Source organism: Canis lupus, chromosome 30 (genome assembly GCF_048164855.1).
Source record: "Canis lupus baileyi chromosome 30, mCanLup2.hap1, whole genome shotgun sequence".
Taxonomy (NCBI): Eukaryota; Metazoa; Chordata; class Mammalia; order Carnivora; family Canidae; genus Canis; species Canis lupus.
This window is the reverse complement of record NC_132867.1, coordinates 9,006,041-9,027,487: the sequence shown is the minus strand read 5'-3', so window position 1 is coordinate 9,027,487 and position 21,447 is coordinate 9,006,041. Positions and strand designations below refer to the sequence as shown.

Sequence of the window (21,447 nt, the reverse complement as noted above, 5' to 3'; positions counted from 1 at the left end):
TCCTGGATCAAGTCCCACTTCGGGCTTCCTGTAGGGAATCTGCTTCTTCCTCTGTCTATGTCTCTGCCTCTCTCTGTGTGTCTCTCACGAATGAATGAATGAATGAATGAATAAATAAATAAATAAATAAATAAATAAATAAAATCTTTTTTAAAAAGCTGTAACATTAGAAAACTCAGTAAGAAAAAATGAGAATATTAGTTTATGTTAATTTCAACTTGTAATTTGTGAGGTCTTAATACAAAAAGACAAGCTTATCTGAAAAGTAATACCTATTAGCATAGATGACTTTATTTCTTTAGAGACAAGTAATTTTACATTTATTAAGTAGGACCATGGAAACAACACTTAAATTTCAGTGCTATACATTAGCAAATGTTTACTGCTTACTCATATGGTATATTAGTTATATGTTGGCTACAGCTTTGTGGCACTAATTCATCTGTCCTTCAACTTGGGATCTAGACTTGGTAGTCTTTACCTTAGATGTGGACAAAGAGGTGTGAATAAGACATGTGATGGCTTTTAAATCTACTGCTTGGGTTTGGCATACCTTACCTCTACTTCTTATTTTTCATTAGCCAGAAAATGAAGTGGCATGCCCACAAGGAAAGAAAATAAACTACTTAAGTAGGGGTGACAATGGCCAGGATATGTATATAAAATCTCTTTATTAATAAGGAAGTAAATATCTGTAAGCAGTAATACAAACTACTATCCACTGTTTTGTTTCATATTCATATCCTACCTCTGCATGCAAAACACATTTGCATGTATTCAGGAAGACACTTTAAAAGTCTCATCTCATCAAGATATAGATTCAAAGTTTTAGGTTTCACAATAATCTATACATCTGGTATAGATGTGGCTGCTCTTGATCTGGATATCTAAGAACTGAAATATGAGAACACAGAGTAGTCAAAGAGGGATAAATAATTGCCATAAATACTATTATTTATTCTAGACAAAAATAGACAATAGCAACTGCTCCATAGCAAATTTCAAATACTACTGGGAAGATGTTTTGAGGACTCATTCTCCAGGTTTCATAAAATATTTCTTCCTAAGGCCCAGATTATATGTCCTGTGATTAGCTCTTGGCTTTGCCCTTTGGAGGTTTCTTTTCTTTTCTTTTCTTTTCTTTTCTTTTCTTTTCTTTTCTTTTCTTTTCTTTTCTTTTCTTTTCTTTTCTTTTCTTTCTTTCTTTTCTTTTCTTTTCTTTTCTTTCTTTTCTTTCTTTCTTCTTTCTTTCTTTCTTTCTTTCTTTCTTTCTTTCTTTCTTTCTTTTTCTTCTTCTTTCCATTTGGTTCTTTGGTCATAAATGAAGCAGGCATTGGAGATTATGCCATGTTGGGGTTGGGTATCTTTCCCAGCTAGCTTTCTGCCCATAAAAGTTGAAATGACTTATAAAGCTTACCTTAATTACCAAGAAAAATTAGTAGTAATGAAATAGTAATAGTCATGCCTAACCATCCATTGGTCATAGCATCAAATTTCCTTTGGCCAGAAGTGAGAAAGCTGAGATCAAGAGATGGGCAGAGCACCTATTGTTAGATTGAAATTCCCGGGCCACAATTAGTCCAGTCCATAATTTGACAAGTTCACCCAACTTTGAATAGAAATTGAATAGAAGTTGACTAGATACAAATGCTGAAAAGTATCTACAGGATACTTAATGGAATTATACTGTCAGGGTACTCCTAAACTGAGGAAAGAAAAGCTAATTGGCACTTACTCAGATTCTATGAGAAATCCTTTGTTTCTACAAACTAACACTAAGTGTTAAAGAAGAGTAGGCTCTGAAAGAGGAGTCCCCACAAAGGCCATTCTTTGTAGTATCCATTTTATAAGGTGCCATGGGGGACAAAATAAATGGTCATCACAGATTGGAAACCTGTGAAAGTTCTGCCATTTGCAATTAAGGGAGCACTAAATGAGATAACATTTCCCCTGTTCTATATACATGCATTATATATCAAGGTGTAAAGAGTCATACTTCAAATCAAGTATTGCTACTTATTTTACTAGGAACATTTTGGCATAAAACTTGGTAAATTAATTTTAATATTTATAACTAATGTGAAAGAAGAACACTGTAGTAGGTAAAGGGATGTTAGCAAATATTTCCACTCTTTGTCACTGAGCAGATGGTAGATGTGATAGATTGTGATAACAATTGACACTTTTCATCCTTTAACATATCCAGGACTTTTGCCACAGGAGTTTTGTGATGTCACAGTTTCTCCCACTAAAGAAGCAAAATATATTTTCCTGCCCCTTGGATTGGTATTTGACCATATGATTGGTTTGGACCATTTGAATAAAATTGAAATGTCTTTATGCCAGTTTCAAGTTAGGGCTTTTATATACCTACTTGCTTTCTTACCCTTCTATCACTATTAAGAGCAGAACATGCTTGAACAAGCTGCCCCTGAAGAGTAAGAGAGAGGAGTGAGGCAGAGGTTAGCTCTGAGGTATGAGTAAACCGGTTAGTCATTATCAGCATTGTCATCCAGACAAGCCCAGCCTAGATTGGCCATCACCCAGGCAATCCAAATAGTCATAAGCTTAATAAAAGTTTAATGTTCATTTTGTATTTACTGTGGGTTTAGTTAACTGATACAATAGAAGACATGTCTCTGCTCTTTTAAATCCAGTTTGGCCATGTATCTTGTTTTGACAACCAAATTTTAGGAACTGATATACAATTTGCAAATCTCTCCGTGTCATGACAACAGAAGTGTTCTAGAGAAGGTATGCACCGTCAATTTGGATCTGTAAGTGGAGACAAAATAAAGCAAAATCACCGGAAAATCAAGATAGGAATCAGGCAGAAATGAGAAATAAATATTTTTGCTTTAAGCCCATCCTAACTGATAAATGAAGTATTTTTTTCTTTGTAAAATATTAAAATGTAGAAAACTAAAATGTGCCAAAATCTGAAAAAAGGTTATTGTCCTTTACATTAATATATAAGAGAGAGGAAAAGGAGAATTGGCAATAATAAAAAAAAAATACTATAAAAATACTTGGCCAATTGAAAATAGCATAAAATAAAAATAAATATGCAGTTTCTCATACTCTGAAATATTTCAAATTTAATCTCATAGTTGTATAGTTAGAAAAAAACAATGATAGTTTATTATCTTTAAATCAGGCAATTAGAACTTTTGATGTTAATGTAAGAAGCCTTATTTTGTTCACAAAATTCCCTCAAGTATTAAATTTTTATGTCTGAAGCACCTGAGTAGCTCAGTGGTTGAGTATCTGCCTTTGGCTCAGGTCATGATCCCAGGATCCTGGGATCAAGTTCTGCATCGGCCTCCCTGCATGGGAGTCTGCTTCTCCCTCTGCCTGTGTCTCTGCCTCTCTCCCTGTGTCTCTCATGAATAAATAAATAAAATCTTAAAAAAAATAAATTTTTATTCCTATTTTCTTAAAAATCAAAACTTGGACATTTTCTTATAATTTCTATTTCATCATTTCCTGATTCTTATAACTAGAGGATAAAAATAAACCATATTACAATAAAGACATGAATATTTAAGGACAGTTATCCAGAAACAAGGCGAGGGAGACACACCTGCATAAACCAGGTGCTAAAATAAAGTGCTACTTGATACTTAATATTAAAAATTAAGTACATATTTAACATCATACTTTGCATCCATTCTCATTTGTTATTTCAAAAATTACTAAAGTATGATCATTACCAGTTTTAGGGAAACCTATAGACTATAGTCTGGGACCTGTGTTTTACCAGGCTCCATTCTGTTCCTCCTCTGGATACACCTTTCTCCAATGTGCAAAGTCTGAGGGCTCAGGGGTATGTCAATACCCGTACCTCACATTTCTCACTCCAGACTATGCTCTGAGTAATCTGGATTTTAAAATGTCTGTTCAATATGCCCATGCCCACTTCCAGGGCTTTTGTGAGCTTCTCACTGGTTCTCATTCTCTCAAGAGCTTATGTGTTGCCAGGGTTGGTGTGCACAGCTTTGGGTCTATGTGAAGACTAAGGGGCAGCTGCTTGAGACAACTATAGAGAGAGGTTGAAGAGTCTGGCTGATGTTCTCACAAATGCCTTGAAAGACCCTATATGGTCTAAGGCAGAGCTAGGTGTCCGAAGATAAGTGATATGGGCTGAAGACCAATTCCTCTACCCCACTGCACATGGCATAGAATTCTGGAAGTCCTGAGAATTTAAAATTTTAAACCTTACCTTTCAAATCACCTTGTGATGAAGTTGTACTGTTTATGATGGAAGAACAATATAAAACATTTTGTGTAGCCATTTATTAGTTGTTTTTTAAAAATTTTATTTACTTATTTTTGAGAAACACACAGAGAGAAGCAGAGACAGAGGCAGAGGAAGAGGTAGGCTCCTTGCAGGAGACTGATATGGAACTCCAGGGATCATGACCTTAGCCAACAGCAGATGCTCAGCCACTGAGCCACCCAGGTGTCCCAACCATTTATTAGTTTGAATTATTACTTTAAAATCAGGCATATGGTAATTGTGTCTCCATTACTACTACTGCCCACTTGTACAAACAAAGTGACTAGGATTTAGGTTAAACCAACTGCTCAATTTCCTATGGCTAGTAAAGCACAGAATAGGGACTATACTGAAAACCTGTAGTATTTTAAAACTCTGTATGCTGGCCCATTTTAGTTTCACACTGCCTGCAAATGGAATGATGGAGTAAAGCATCATGTAGAGAGAAGTAGAACAGTGAAAAGTTGTACGATATTTACCAAAAAAAGTACATGTTGTATATGTCCAATTAAGACTTAGTCTTTTTTTTTTTTGTAGTTTCAAGTTTTTATTCAAATTCCAATTAACATATATTGTAATATTAGTTTCAGGTGTAGAATTTAGTGATTCAACACTTAAATACAACACCCAATGCTTATCATAATATTCTCCTTAATACCCATTTAATCCATACCTCCGCCCACCTCACTCCAGCCAACCTTTGTTTTTTTTTCTCTTAACTATAAAAATCCATTTTGTGTATTGCCTTTCTCTTTATTCCCCCTATGTTCATCTGTTTTGTTTGTTTCTGAAGTTCCACATAAGACTGAAATCATATGAATTTTGGTTAGCATAATAAACTCCAGCTTCAACCATGTCAGTGCAAATGGCAAGATTTCATTCTTTTTGATGGCCAAATAATATTCATGTATGTGAATATTCATTCATACACACACACACACACACACACATATGGGGATATTTTATCCATTCATAAGTTGATGGACATTTGAGCTCTTATTATAATTTGGCTATTGTTGATAATACTGCTAATGCATGCATCCCTTTGATCTGTATTTTTGCATCCTTTGTAGTGCAGTTGCTGAGTAGTAGGGTAGTTCTATTTTTAACTTTTTGAGGAAACCCCATACTGCTTTCCAGAGTAGCCACACCAGTTTGCTTTCCCACTAGCAGTGTAAGGAGGGCTCCCCTTTCTCTGCATCCTCCTTAACATTGATTGTTTCCTGTATTGCTAATTTTAGCCATTCCGATAGGTGTTGAAGTGATATATTATTGTAGCTTTGATTTGTATTTCCTTGATAATGAGTGATGGTGACCATCTTTTTATGTGTCTGTTAGCCATCTCCATGTCTTCTTTGGAAAAATATCTATTCATGTCTTCTGTCCATTTTTTAACCAGATTATTTGGGTTTCGGATGTTGGATTGATAAATTAATTATAGAGTTTGAATACTAACCCTTTATCAGATATGTTATTTGCAAATACCGTGCCCCATTCCATAGGCTGCCTTCTAGTTTAGTTGTATGTTTCCTTCACTCTGCAGAAGCTTTTTATCCTGATGAAGTCACAATAGTTCATTTTTGCTTCTGTTTCCCTTGCCTGTGAAGATAGGTCTAGTAAGAAGTTGCTATGGTCTAGGTCAAAGAGTTTGCTGCCTGTGTTTTCCTTTAGGATTTCTATGGTTTGTCTCAAATTTAGGTCTTTGACCCATTTTGAATTTATATTTGTTTGGTGTAAGAAAATGATCCAGTTTCATTCTTCTGCATTTTGCTGTCCATTTCCCCCGTCTATTTATTGAAGATATTTTTTTCCATTGGATATTCTTTCTTGCATTGTGGAAGATTAGTTAACCATATAGTTGTGGGTTCATTTCTGGGTTTTCTATTCTGTTCCATTGATCTATGCTTCTGTTTTTGTGCCAGGGCTACACTGCCTGGATGACTAGAGCTTTGTAATTATAGTTTGAAGTCTGGAGTTGTGATGCCTCCAGCTTTGGTTTCCTTTTTTCAGATGGTTTTGGCTATTTGGGCTCTTTCATGGTTCCATCCAAATTTTAGGATTTTTTGGTCCAATTCTTGAAAAATGCTGGTGGTATGTTGATAGAGTTTGCATTAAAAATGTAGATTGCTTTGGGTAGTATAGACATTTGAACAACCTTTGCTCTTCCAACCCATGAGCATGGAATGTCTTTCCGTTTTTTTATGTCATCTTCAATTTCTTTCATTGCTGCTTTGGTTTTCAGAGTACAGGTCTTTCACCTCATTCATTAGGTTTATTCCCAGTATCTTAAGTTTTCTGGTGCAATTGTAAATGGGATTGACTCCTTACTTTCTCTTTCTGCTGTTTCATTATTGGTGAATAGAAACGCAACAGATTTCTGTCCTATAATAACTTTTTTAAAAAAAAAAAGATTTTATTTCTTTATTCATGAAAGACACAAAGAGACAGAGACACAAGGCAGAGGGAGAAGCAGGCTCCCTGTGGGGAGCCTAATGTCGGATTCATTCCCAGGACCCGGGGATCATGACCTGAGCCAAAGGCAGATGCTCAACTGCTGAGCCACCCAGGTGCCCACCTAACTTTAAATCAAGTCAGTTGCTTTCATCTAATGTTTATAATAGTTGTTTCGCTGTGTTTGGTTCTTGAAACATTTCTTAGCAATTTTCAAAATACATTTACATCAATACAGTGTCAAATTTAGAGATTTTGATGATTCCATCTCCATGTTGATGAAATGGTTTACCAACTCACTGGAAATTAGTCTCAAGTTAATGTTGTTCCTGATGTTATATACATTCCCATGCTGTCTTTAAAATGCATTTTTGACATATTTAACCTCCCTTCTTTTTCTTAATGATATATTTCAAATAATTATTTTTTTCCAAATAGAGCTTTTCTTGTAAACAAAATATAAACAAATAATTATTTTGTCTTTCTGCCCACTGACATACATTTATAACTTATAGATTATAGCTACAGAACATCAAAACAATGGCATGTAGGCAAAAAAGGGGAAAATAAAGTTTCTCACTGGCTCCTTTGCCAACAGGCAGGAATTATGGTAGGAAAAGTGATGGGGATTATCTACCAAGTGGATGTATGTATAATAGAACTGAAAGTAGTTAAGGTGTTTCTAATGCAGACATGGGTAAGTTATATATAATAAGATCTCAGTGGGTTTGAAGAAATCAAATAGGTCAGTGTTTCCAACCAGGGGTACAGATGAGAAATTTCTGGGGAGCTGTTAAAAAATACAAGTGCTTAGGTCCCACTACAAAGCTATTGAATAAGCATTTCCTGGAGTCCCTGAGGAAAAGAAACATGTTCATTATAGTTAAAGACAATTTTTTAAAGCTTTTATTTATTTATTCATGAGAAACAGAGAGAGAGAGAGAGAGAGAGAGAGAGAGAGAGGTAGAGACACAGGTAGAGGGAGAAACAGGCTCCCTTCAGGGAGCCTGACATGGGACTCGATCCCAGGTTTCCAGGATCACACCCTGGGCCAAAGGTGGTACTAAACCTCTGAGCTACCTGGGCTTCCCCAGTTAAAGACAATTTAAATTATACCTTAGGGGAAGTAAAATTCTGTGTAGGTACTGACTGTGTCCATTGGCTAGGAAATAAAACAATCTTATTCAAGTTATGAACTTAAGTGTTACCTAAATAACATAATGTCTTAAAACTTCAGTATGTCATTATAAGAAACCAAATCCAATACAACTTAAAAAAATAAAATAACTTTTTATATCTTAGCTTTTGTAGGTATGTAACCTTGAGACTTTGGATAGAAGCCTATTGTGATTTCTGAAACTATCCAAGAAACTGCACTGCATTGAAATCATAGTTTAGCATAAGCTCATTTGCAGCATTTTTCATCTCTAGAGCATAAAGTCATCTTGAATACAGCAATATTGGAGAATTTAAGTCAGTGTATCACTCCATTTTCAAAGTCAAAATTATGCCTAGGCAAAAAACTGAAAAGACACACTTGATCAATAATTCCTTGTTTGATGGCCACTCCCTTTGACTCTCCTAGAAGTGCCCAGATATTTTATTTCTCAAACTCATAGAAACTTTGATCATGAATTGAATGGAGTTTTAGGAAATTTCCTTATCAAGATCAGGAATAAAATAGCTAGTATTTATTGAGTGGTTAATGTGTGCCAGCTACTCTTCTGAATACTTTGTATGGATTAACTTGTTTAATCCTTTAATAACTCATCAAATACTTTGTTATTATCTCATTTCATGGAGAAGGAAGCTGAGGTACAGAGAGCTTAAATAAGGGGCCTTAGGTCATACTGGTAGTAAGTAGCAGTCTAGCATAGAAATTTGGGTTTATAATCATGATGCAAAGTATATAAATATATATTAATATATAAATATGCATATATGTTTTATATTTATATTACATATTATATATTTATATTATTATATTTATATGAATTTGTTTATTTATTTATTTATTTATTTATTTATTTATTTATTTGACTGCAAGAATGCCGGAAAAATTATCCACTATTCTTAAGGTTATGTGATGTGAAACCGGTGTGTCCTTTACCTGTCTTGAAGCTATAGCACACTACCTCTCTCACTAACCTTTATCTTAAGTACTCTATCATGCATCCTCCCTGCCATCTGTTCCATAGAACTAAAGATTTGTCATCTCCATTCTATTATACCCTGCATTGAAACATATCTGTTCTGAGTTTCTAGCCATCAAAGGCAAAGTTTCTTTGCCTTCAAAAGGAGCATGACTAATTAGATGTACCACTATTATCAGAAAAAGGCAGAACTATCCAAAAAGAAGCAAATACACATTCTAAACACAAACTACTAGATTCTGTTAGAAAGTCTAGCAAAGCATGCTTAGCAAGAAGGTAACTCCTCCAGAAACCTGCCCATTTATCTCTTTAGCTGGTAGAGAGGAGAATAGAATTTTTCCTAGTTCTAAGCAACTGATAATATCTCCTGAGATTAGGATTAGAAAATACTTCTTATAAACAGATGGTTAAGAAACCAAGAAAATAGGATGAGAGTAGGAGGTCCCTCATACCTCTTGAAGAGCCCATTGGGTAATGATCTCAGTTCAAAGCACATTTCATATTCTCTTTTTTTTTTTTTTTTTTTGTTTTGTGAGAAACACAAATCACTTTGGCCACTTATTTTTACGCCTTTACTCCCAACATGAACTCAATATTGTAAACTTTTTCTTTGTTTCAAATATATTTGTTTATTATAAGATATCAAGAAAATAAATTTATTTTATTGCTGGTAATGTTGATTTTTTGTTTTGTTTTGTTTTGCTCTACACTTTTTTTAAATAGAAGATTAACCAATGTTGAGGAACTGTGATTATATCAAAGGCAATTCATTTTAAAGAAAAAAAAAGTATAATAAAAATGAAAGCCAGCATGCAATGCTCTTTTCCCCTAAAAATAATAATTTAACAAACATAATCATTTACTGTCCAAAAACATAATGTCCAAATATTCAGGAGGTTTAATATTCTTATTGGCTGTTTTGTTTGAAAAATGTATTTAGATAAAAATACTTTTCTTCTAGCCAAACATATTTTAAAAAGTTAAAATATTTAGAAACATTCTGAATTAAAGAATTACATTGATTTAAAAAGCTCGGTTTTTCCTTTAAAATTAATTTATGTGCATAAATGAACCACAAAATTCCATATTTCTACAAAATCAGTCTAAAATTAAGGCAATTATCCAGATTAATTCAGGAAAGCACATTGTTTTCTAGGAAGAAAATGGTTTTCTTTTTCTTTTTCTTTTTTTTTTTTTAAGGATTTCACTTATTTGTTTTGACAGAAAGACAGCAGGAGCAGGGGGAGGGGAAGAGGAAGAGGGATAAGCAGACCCTCTGCTAAGCTAGGAGCCTCATATGGGACTGGATCCAGGACTCTGAGGTCATAACCTGAGCCAAATGTGACTGAGGTATCCAGGCACCCCAAGAAAATGGTTCCTTAGTTTTCTGTTATCCTGCTTAACTGTTTATCTAAAATTTTTTCAGAAGAATGCCTACTCTTTTCATCTTTTTCAATATTTATGTTGGATTTTAGTTTTAAATGCGATTTTCTTGTAGCAAAATATGACATATTGTTGAAAGAAAATATGTAAATTCACATTGCTAAGTAACAAGCTTATGTCAATATTTCACACTTCAATCGTGAAAGCAAGTTCTATTAAGTTGATGTATAATTTAACCAGTTAATATCTTCATAATAAAAGAAATTTCATTTCACACTTTTATCCACAAAATACCATTTATATCATTAATAATGACATTTTCTATTTGATCTTGATCATTATATGTATAAATAGAATTACCTGTAATTTGTATTTTAATTTATGGAGAGTCAACTTAGACAATGAAACTAAACCCAGTGAAATATATTTGTTAGAGTTTAAGATGAGGTTTACTAAATGATATGGCACTCTAGATCATATCCATAAGATAAACTATTGTGATCATTTTTTAATTTTCCTGAATTTTATATTCATATCATGGTACATATATGGAGGAAGGGGGAAAAAGTGAGAAAATTTGTATTCAATATAAAGTTATAATTTCTACTTTTGTATTTCCTAATGCTGATTTATTTTATTTTAGTAAATATATATGATAGATTCAGGCTAATTATAATAAATATTTTCATCAGCCCCAAACTAAGTAGACTTTAATGTCTTAATCTATGTAATCATTTTTGTATTGAACTTTAATGCTTTTTTTTTTTTTTACATTTTCTTTATATTTTAATTGATAGCATAGTGGTTTATTTTTTAGGTTATCAGTGTTATACTTTTGAGATTTTTAAGCTTCCACATATCTTGTAATGCCATCCTTATTTTTAGCTTCTGCTTCTTAAATAATTTCTACAAGTTGAAAACAGTTCAAAGCATTTTACTGTATTATTTATATCCTGATATACTATGTAGCATGTACATGGACATAATCAATTCAGGGAAAATACACGGGGGACATAAGCTATACACATAAAAACCTGGCTCACTCTCATGTACTATCTGGACTCATGCTCATACAAGTTTTACTCATATATATTGTGAGAAACTGTGTTTGAAGAGCAAACATATTTTATGAAATTGATGTTCACTGAAGGATTCTATTTAGATTATTGATGATGAGGAAAGTATGCCAGTGACTATTTGATTGTTCTGAAAGATTTTTCCATACATAGTTTTCTTTGTTTTGTTTTTACATAAATCTCTAATGCATCTAACATTCCAAAAAACATTCATATATTAATAATTTTATAGTCCATAGCTCCTCATTATGAGGAAAACAAATATCTGGAGTTTGACAGAGGAAATCAACCATAAGTAGTACACTATTTAAGAGATAACAGCATTATTTATTGTATCTTGATGAAAAATTGATCGGAAAGTGACTATATGAGGTAATAGTAAATCAATTTTTAATTAATAAATTTTTAAATTGTTGGAAGTCCATGCAGTCTTAATCTTAGTTCAATTTTAATCATTTTTTTGATCATAGGTCTTTATGAAAGTCTCTTCTGAAAAAAACAAAATCAAATTGTGGAGGGTTGTATCTGGTCACAGAAGAGATATCCAACATTTAGTGACAATATCCATATTTTTTTAAAATAAAATAAATCAAATCCTCATGGTTATGAAAATAATTGGAGATATTAAAGTTGCTCAATCTTTGTAATTATAAGAAGCATATCCTGATATCCAACCTATCCAGACACTGCTTTTGCTTTATGAGACAAGTAATATGAGAATTATTTAGTTCTTACTGTGAAGGGATGGATAGCATTAGGAAAAATAAGTTGCACTCACAAAATCATTACCTAATTTGTTTAAAAAAACTGCAAGATTAATGATTTTTTAAGGCAGTGAAACTCTCTTTTTATTTGTGCTGCCAATAAAAGAACCACAGATCACAATGAACAAGAGTTTTATGAAATAAGACTTTGTTTAAATAAACTCGTTTTTGTTTGAATAGTGCTTTCATGTGAAGAATTAAATAACATATCTTCACTGTGGAGCTTTCTTTCAACTCCTCCATTTTCATTTTTCCCACTTATTAAAGAAAAATCTAGAACATAAATTGTACTTTTTGGTGATAATCTCATAGATATATTTGGTCAAGGAATAATTATTAGCTACATCCATCATCTATTTAAGTAATCATGTGTCTCTAGAAATGCACTTTGAATATACCATGAAAAAAGTTTCTATTTCAGTTTTAAATATCACTAAATACAACGTTCAACTTGTTACTCTTTTAATTCTTTTTATAATAGACTACTCCCCTTTCCTCTGGTATTTGTTTTTTACATTATGACTTGAAATAATTTAGGATCAGGAGTTTTATATTATTTTGAAAAGATAAGACATGGTTAAAAGGTAGACATACTTTTTTAGTGAAGTTAGTGGCTTTGTAAAAAGTAAGTTTGTTGCCAACATTTATAACAAGTCTAGGCTGGGGAGTCTAAATTTGAGGCTCTTCTTCTGTGGTTGTTTTGCTCTGGCATGTGATCATACAGGACCCAGGCTGACAGAGGTTTCAGCATTGCAGAGCTGTGTTTGTTAAGGTCACTATATGTATATCCATGACAGTCTGTTAGAAAGAGAAAAGAGCATAGACAAGTTCATAAAGGATTGTTAGAGCCCAGCCTTGAAAACAGGAACATTGTTTCCATTTAGGGTGGCTAAATTCAGTTTGCTTTTGTCTTTCCTGATTTTAGCACTTAAATTGCCACATTGTGGGAATCCCCTTAGTTGTGTATAGAAATGGTTGGTTGGTCTCACTATTTCTGCTCACATTCCACTGTGGAGAACTTAGCCACATGGCCACACCTAAAGGCAAAAAAGCTCAGACAATACCTTGCTCTGTGGTTAAGAGGAGGATTATAGATTTGGCTGCTGGCAATCCATTCACAAAATCCTCCACAAAAGACTAGAATTTATTAATCTTTAGTTCAAAGGCCCTAGCTTAGTACTTGGCTTAGATAAGGATGTAAATAAATGCTGATAAAATGACATTAATGACATAGATATGTCTTTGTCCCTTTAAACTTAAAAAAAGAACTGAACAAATATATGGCTTTCTTATATAAAGCTCTGGTAAAACCCTTTGTTTAAGAAAAATATTTCTCTACTGTAATGACTTGATGTTAATAATGAACTCAGTTTTCTATCTTAATGCCCACTCTTCTCAGTCTCTATAAATTAGCTACTCTTGTTTTTAACAAAGTAAGAAAACATATTTTCCTTTAATGGACTGTTAAATATTGCACTTCATTACCTCCTCCTTTTTTGACTTTGGAAGCTCATCTATATTTAGCTGAGTGTGTAAGATGTAATTGACAGGGTACTTAGTAGAAGGAACAAGGATACGGATTCAGGTAACCTAAGTGTCATCCCTTAGCAGATGAATGGTTTTAAACATGTCACTTAAACTTTCTGGACTTCAATTGTTCATTGTTGGACTTCATTGTTTCTCAGATTGGAATATTAATATATGTCCTATCTATATCAAAGGATTATATGAAAGATAAAATTAGGCAGTGTAAACAGAATGGAAAATGTTAGGAGCACGTTAGGTCTGCTTAACCATGCTATTCACTTACTGGGACGTGTAAAGCAGCATGCTTGCTTTTCAGCACTGTCATAAAGCACAGACTTCAGAAATCTCTATTTCTGAGCATTTTCTTACCATTGCAGATAAAAGTAATCAATGAATCATCGTGTTGTTGGGACTTGTTTATTTTATAAGATAAATACCTCAGAATGGAGGGAATTATTTTCCCATTCTTGGAGAAACATTGCTTTTCTAAATATTGGCAGAGTAAGTTATGTTGAAATGTTTTACTATCTGCCTTTGGTCATAATACGTACTTCTAAAACTATAGGATGATGACCAATTGAGAAAAAAATATTGCAAAGTGATACATTTTTTTTTTGTGGAATATAAAGTTACCTGCCCCTAACAAAAAAGCATTAAGATAAATACACATATGGGTACCCAACTGATGATGCTAACTTCAACTGAAAAATAGATTTTAGCCAATGCATAAGGTCAGCATTTTTATGTATCCATTTCTTTACTTTTGAATTAATCAAAGGCAGTTTAAGAGTTCTTTGTTCTTTGTGATAATATGAAAGAGATAGAAGGAACAGAGAGCAGAAAGCTAGTTGGAAAGACAGAGGTAGGCTTAGAACAGGAGTTTTTAAACTATGTCTCTTGGGCAACTCAGCTGACAGGCAGAAAGTGAAAAGAGAAACAAGGCAGGCAGGCTGAAGCTCTGTCACTTGTACTTCAACCACAACAGTACGTTTTTATCTGATTCATGGATCCTGATGAGAAAGATATCTCACTCCTTTAAGGGAGCCTGAAAATCTTTTAAAATATATTTTAAATTTCATATATTATAGAAATACTTTTCAAGTTGTAGAAATTTGATCAAGGGTCAAGCAAGTGTCCTGGAGAAAGGGTAGAAACATACTGAACTGATGGAGACTACATTATGCTTTTATATAGTGAAGGAGTATCTAGGAAATAATCTTAAAGGAAAAAAAAAAAAAAAGCCCTAGAGTTAAACATATAATCAGCTGAAGATGACTCTGTCAGGATCAGAGGAAAGCTCTGAAGACATATATGACATAGGAGGATGCCATTGTTCTGATCCACAATGTCACTTGTTATGGCCACAGCTGCCTAGAGATAAAGTAATTTTGTATTAAAGGGGCTACACAGTTGGAAGTATTGGTGGACAGAGTAAGAAATTAAGTGCTGGTATGACTGAAAAGATTCGATTTTAGGGTTTGTTACTTGAGCTAAATAATATCAGTAGTTAGTATTGATCGAGTGTTTTCTATGTGCCAGACACCTTAAGAATACACATTCAATAGCTCACGCAGATATTTCAAAATTATTATTCCCATGTATGAAAAAGGAAAGTAAATTATGGAGATTGGGTAGTTCCCCAAGGTCACACAAATGGTAAAAGTAAGGATTTGGATCAGTTGAGCCAAAGTTCTTAACCTCAATACTATATTTTATTTTGAATTCATGTGAAATATTGATATATTCCTCCAAAATGAAATGATCACTTTTTATTTGACTTTCTTAGACCTAAAATGTAATATTATACTTTTAAGAAATTACATTAGAAAAAAATTTGTCATTTTTTATCAACTTTTAATTGATAATTTGGAAGTAACATAAACTCAGTGTTTATATTCAGTCAGGCCTGGTTGGAATTCCAAATCCATCTTTCATTCTTACATGTAATTTGAGGACAATAGAATCTACTGCAAAGGATGGTTTTAAGGCCTAGATGATATACCATATTACCATATAAAAGTGCTTAGTTGTGGGCCTAATAGCTCTGTGAATGTTTGTCCTCCTTGATTTATATTTCATGTTTACAATCTTCCTCTCTGTCTCTGTCTCTGTCTCTGTCTCTCTCTCTCTCTATATATATATGTATATATATATATATATATACACACACACAAACACACAAATATATATATATAAATATAAACTATATTTATTTACATAAACAAAAGGCTTATGGAAGTTATTTAAAGCTTTTGTTTTTAAAATCTTGAACAGAATTCACACTAAGGTTAACCCCAATGGATTAATGGAGCTGTTTCCTAATGGATGAGCTTTTCATATTAGTTGGATGAATGCCATAGACTCTTTTTTTCTTGGTTTGATACTATTTTGAAATATCAACATTTCTTTTTGTCTCAGAAATGTTCTGAGAATGGACCCCGTTCTGAGGATGGATTCCCATTTGGAAGAAGAGAGGAGAGAGTGTTCTGCGCTCACTGCACTGAAAGTACGTTTGGTTCACAGAAACACAGAGAAAAATAGAAGGTAATGTTGGATTTTGACCTTCAAAAGATCTAAGCATAAGGCAAGTTTTTCCTACTACAGAGGACATCAGTAAAATATGGTAAAAGCAGAGGGCAAGAATCAGAGAGAGCTGGCTGCTCAGGAAGATTCCTCAGAAGTTCTGGAAATGACTTTTCACCCACTATGAGCTCAAAACACCAAAAGAAGGATAAAATTCTCAACTTATGTGGGAATCTGAGCAGAGGAATCCAGAGCATTGTTTTCCAGATGGGACTGAGGAAAATAGAAAGTTTCTAGAATTACCTCACATCTTGCCATGATTCATTAATTCATGAGTAATATGATTCATTAACAATCAACTAGATATGACTTTGGTTTGGTCTATTCACATAGAGAGACCCTGAAGCAATCCTTCTGAATTCACTGCAGATGCATAGTTACCTGAGAGTATTCCAGAATTCTCTGTGTTCTTCAAAAGAGCCACAAAATACATGGAGAACGTCTATAGATTTGAAGAGGTCTATAGTCAGGATAAAGAGGATATTGAGTGATGTATGTATGTGAGCTCTTGACCAGATAGGAATGAGGACGCTTAAGGGAGTTAGGGGATACACACTAGTAACTTTAACCAGTGGAGAAAAGTAGAATAGCAAGGGCAGGGAATCCAGGCAAGACTTGAATGTGGGTAGTTACCTCCTAGATATTTTATAAAATCATTTGGAAATGGTCAAAGTAGGAAAGATACCTGAATTCATTAAAAGAAATTTGTTTTTACAATTAGAATGTGGGTAATGTCCCCACTGCAATAATATTGTCATTGCCTTTTTAAGTTGAAGTATAGTTGACACACAATGTTACTTTAGTTTCAGCTGTACAACATAATAATTTGACAGGTCTCTTGTCATTCTGCTCTATCTCCTATATTTCATTGACCAAAACTTAAGGACTCATTAAGTGCAAGAAAGACTGAAAAATATGATCTTCCTACCCAGAGGAACAAAAAATAGATCTAGTGAGCATCTAACTCTGTTCAACAACATGGTAACAATTGCTGTCAAGACAAATACAGTCAATTGATATGATAGAGATTAATGGGGCAAATGTGTAGACAGTATTTTAAATATGATCTGTAAGGAAAGCCTGACTAGAAGACTTTTGTGTGGAGATTTGAATGAGGAGAATCAGTAAGCTACACAAATAACTGAAGGAAGAGCAGTCCATAATAACTTTGATAGATGGAAGTCATGGGTTATGTTCTAATAAGAATAAAATGACTGTACTTTGATATAGGCAGTTCAACTCCAAAAAAGGTATAGTTTTTAGATCTCTTTTTCTCAAGATCTTACCGTGAGCTTGGCAAAATATTTATGTAAAGAACCAATGGTAAATATTTTAGTCTTCGTGGGTTATATGCAATGTGTGTCTTAACTAGTCAACTTTGTCTTATAGTGTGAAAGTGCTGTAGACAAATACCAAAAAAATGGGTATTGGAATGGCTGTATTCCAATAAAAAATTTAGCAAAATAGGCAGAAGGCCAGATTTGGACTATAGGCTATAGTTTTCCCACTCCTACTTTATAGCAACATCTACAGGATGCACTGAGTTCTAATATCTTTTTTATTCTTCATTACTTGTCATACTTTTAAAACAATCAAGCAAATTATTTTATGCCTAACATAGAATTTGGTAACTTGCCTAACAAATGCATGTTTAAGACAATGCAACATACTTCATACTATGACAAGAATAATCAGACTGAAATAGCACATTACCTTAAGATTACTTTAATATTTATGAAAGTATATTTTTAAAGTTATTTTATTATAAAACTTAGGAGAAATAAGTCAATAGAGAGATTGAGCAAAAACTATTGATAATGTTAGAGTGAGTTTTAATTTTTCCCCTGAACATCTGCTACTGCTGTAAATTTTTAAATTGTTAATGCCTTAGATTTTTCAGTAAAATACTGTTATCTTTTCTTTTGACTGTAATTAGAGACCAATTTTAAGCTTGACTAAGTGAGTCTCAAAGTCAACCTCCATTACACTTAGCTCAAGGTGTTTTTTATAGTTACTCTTGCAAATTCTCTTTCAATTTGACCTCAAAGCTATGGAAATACTTATGCAGTAGCTTTGTGTTGAAAACAGTGTAATAGAAAAATGAACTTGCTAAATTATTGCTTGATTACTACATTGCTTATGGTCTGATTGGAAGGCACTGCAATTTTAATTCTACTATATTGCAGAAAAGCATTATATATGCTTGTGCAATGGGATTTGATTTCTTAACTGATATGGGCTAAACACATTGATAATAACTTTGGAAGTTGAATAGTGTGCACAAATGCAATACACAAAATTAAATCATCATCTTGATTCAATATTATTTCAGGGGAAGAAATAACTTTTTATTTGCTTTTTAATAAAATATATATCATTCTAAAATGTTCATGTCAATGAGCCAATAATGAATAAAGAAAAGACAATTAATACTGTATGTGTGTGCACACAAACAGTATATGTGTATAAATGTATATATCAGCCACTTCAATCACTAAGATTCATACCCTCAAAATGAAATAGCATATTTTTCATTTAAAAATGTTTTCATTTTTAAATTGCCTATCCATAATAATAATCAAATGAGTTATATGTATGTATATATTTTTATATGTTATAACATATATAAGCTAATAGAGAGAGCATCTCTATATTTATTATCTATCTATCTATCTATCTATCTATCTATCTATCTATCTATCTTATACATCTTATGTAATAGTCTTCCCTTCTCAACAATTTTACTTTCCAGTTTTAGTTTTCCATTGTCAACTCTGATCTAGAAGCAGATGACCCTTCTTTTGATGTATGGTCAGAAGGTCACTGGTAGTCAAATGCTGTATCACATCCTCTGCTAAGGAGCACATGGCGGATTACTCTGTAGAGGTCCCAGACTCCATCTTCTCTGTTGCTCCACCATATCCTAAGGCATCTGGAGGATTATGTAGGAACTTTTAGATTCTAGGAGCCAGCCTTGCATCTCTTCCACATTTCATTGTGTGTGTATTTGTGTGTATGCATATAGATAGATGATAGATAGACAGACAGATACCATATGTACATACATAACTGGTTTAACTCTTATTACACTTAGGAAATGGCAAAAAAAAAAAAAAAAAACCTAAATTATGTTTTTAAAAATATATGGGGGATCCCTGGGTGGCGCAGCGGTTTGGCGCCTGCCTTTGGCCCAGGGCACGATCCTGGAGATCCAGGATCGAATCCCACATCGGCTCCCGGTGCATGGAGCCTGCTTCTCCCTCTGCCTATGTCTCTGCCTCTCTCTCTCTCTCTCCGTGTGTGTGACTATCATAAAATAAATAAATAAATAAATAAATAAATAAATAAATAAATAAATATAAAAATATATGGATGCCACTCTGTTATAGGCAAAATTTGTTGGTGTTTCTTAAGGTTTTGTCCTATTTAAAATCTTGCTTGGGATCAGATGGTCAAATTTTATTTGCAAGTCTAGAGAATATCAATATTGTGATAGTACATGGTGCTAGGCACTAGGGATATATAGAGTAAGAATACAAAATACTTGCACTCACAGAAATAAAAATCCACAGATATAATCCATCCAGTACAAAGTAGTGGGAAGAAAAAGTGAACTTTGCATCAAGGACTCTGATTTTGTTTGAATGCAGACACTAGCCAGCAGTGTAACATAGAGAGAGTTATTTAACATTTCTGGTGTTAACTCCTGAAAAACGGTAAATTATACTAGAGATTATATATCTGGAAGATCTCTTCTAATTTTAAAGTATTAAAATCTTAACATTGAATAAAGGCATACAAAATTGTCTCTACTTAAGTAACAACAAAATTTGATGTTTTGATTAAGAGTGTGTCTTGCTACTAAATGAATTATCTAGATTAATAAGTAAGGGCTTTCTATCTTTCCAAGTCAAATATATTTTTAAATTAAGATTTGAAACATAAACAAGTAATAAGCACAAGTTAAATTTGTATTTTGTACTTTAATCTGTACTTTTAAGAAAGGCTTATATCAGTAGGAAAAGTGGGATTTCAACAACATAAGAAGAATCATTGGAACCACATGTTTCTATAATTCTAACAGCACAAAATCTAAATCTAAAGAAATCCTCGCAGAAAAATTATTACTTAAATAATTTAGGAATATTTATAATTTATTGCAAATTACCAGAGTAGGGGTACTGGATTTAAACTTAGTCCTAAGTCAGTTACTTGCTAGTCAAATGAATTTGAATTTGAGCAGGCCCTAATTTCCTTATCTACATGGGTTTTAATATATGATCTGTTAGGTTCTTAAAACTAATGACATGCGGTATGATATAAATGGCCCATTCAAATATTTCTCATTTTGACATCTCTGAATTTCCCTTGCTCTTGTCCAGGAGCAACCATTTTGTAATTGCTATTGTTTGTACATGTGCAAAGAAGGGTACTTTTCTTGTCACAAATGGACAAATGCAAACCCTTTGCTTTCAGTCAACACATAATTTAAGAACCATTTGAAGAAGGAACGAGAATCTTGACTGTTATTTAAATATCTTCTGATGAAAATTTCTGGTCTAATAAATAAATTAACATCTTCAAATTTTGCAGAATGAGAGTTAACAGGTTGGAAAAATCTTCCCTTTGACAATAATGAAAAACTTTTGTAGAAATTTTGCATCTCAATTGCACAGAGAATATCTTCTGACGAAATATACATAGGATGACTCTAAGTAGAAAAGTAATTTAGAAGAATTAGATTCCAAAAAAAATATTTTAAGGATACCTGATCCACTGTATTTGCTAATATCTATATCAACGATATATATTTCTATCTATGTCTAAATTTATGCAAATACAACTAAAAGAGCTTTCCTGACAAATATAAAATATTATAAGTATAATTACATTCTAATGAAAGTGTATGCCATGTTTTAATTGACAGACTATTTTTTAGTGGATATATAATAATGGTATATTTTACAAGTGATGGCATCTTTGATTTCATAAAATACAATAAAGTTACATTATAAATTCAAGTGTTATATGTAAAAAGTCTTGGTATGTTATTATTACTAACAATATTTTGCTTCAGCATCATTCAGAAGCAAAAAAAAAAAGCTAATATGAAGATTACACAGGATATTGGAGTAACAGGTTATGTTGGGTAGTTGAGAACTTTTATATGTAAAAAATATATATGGCAGGAAAATAATTTATGGAACCAGATGTAAAAAAAAAATGCTTGC

General features: G+C 32.9%; 1 long non-coding RNA gene across 13 annotated transcripts in view; it reads left to right on the top strand.

Annotated features, from left to right (window-relative positions):
- LOC140621448 (uncharacterized) overlaps positions 1-21,447 on the top strand; it is a 179,459-nt gene that overhangs the window by 29,669 nt on the left and 128,343 nt on the right. For all 13 annotated transcript variants that reach the window (XR_012021135.1, XR_012021137.1, XR_012021136.1 and 10 more), the window contains exon 2: positions 16,052-16,177. This is a non-coding gene — a long non-coding RNA (uncharacterized lncRNA). The remainder of the gene's footprint in view (positions 1-16,051; positions 16,178-21,447) is intronic.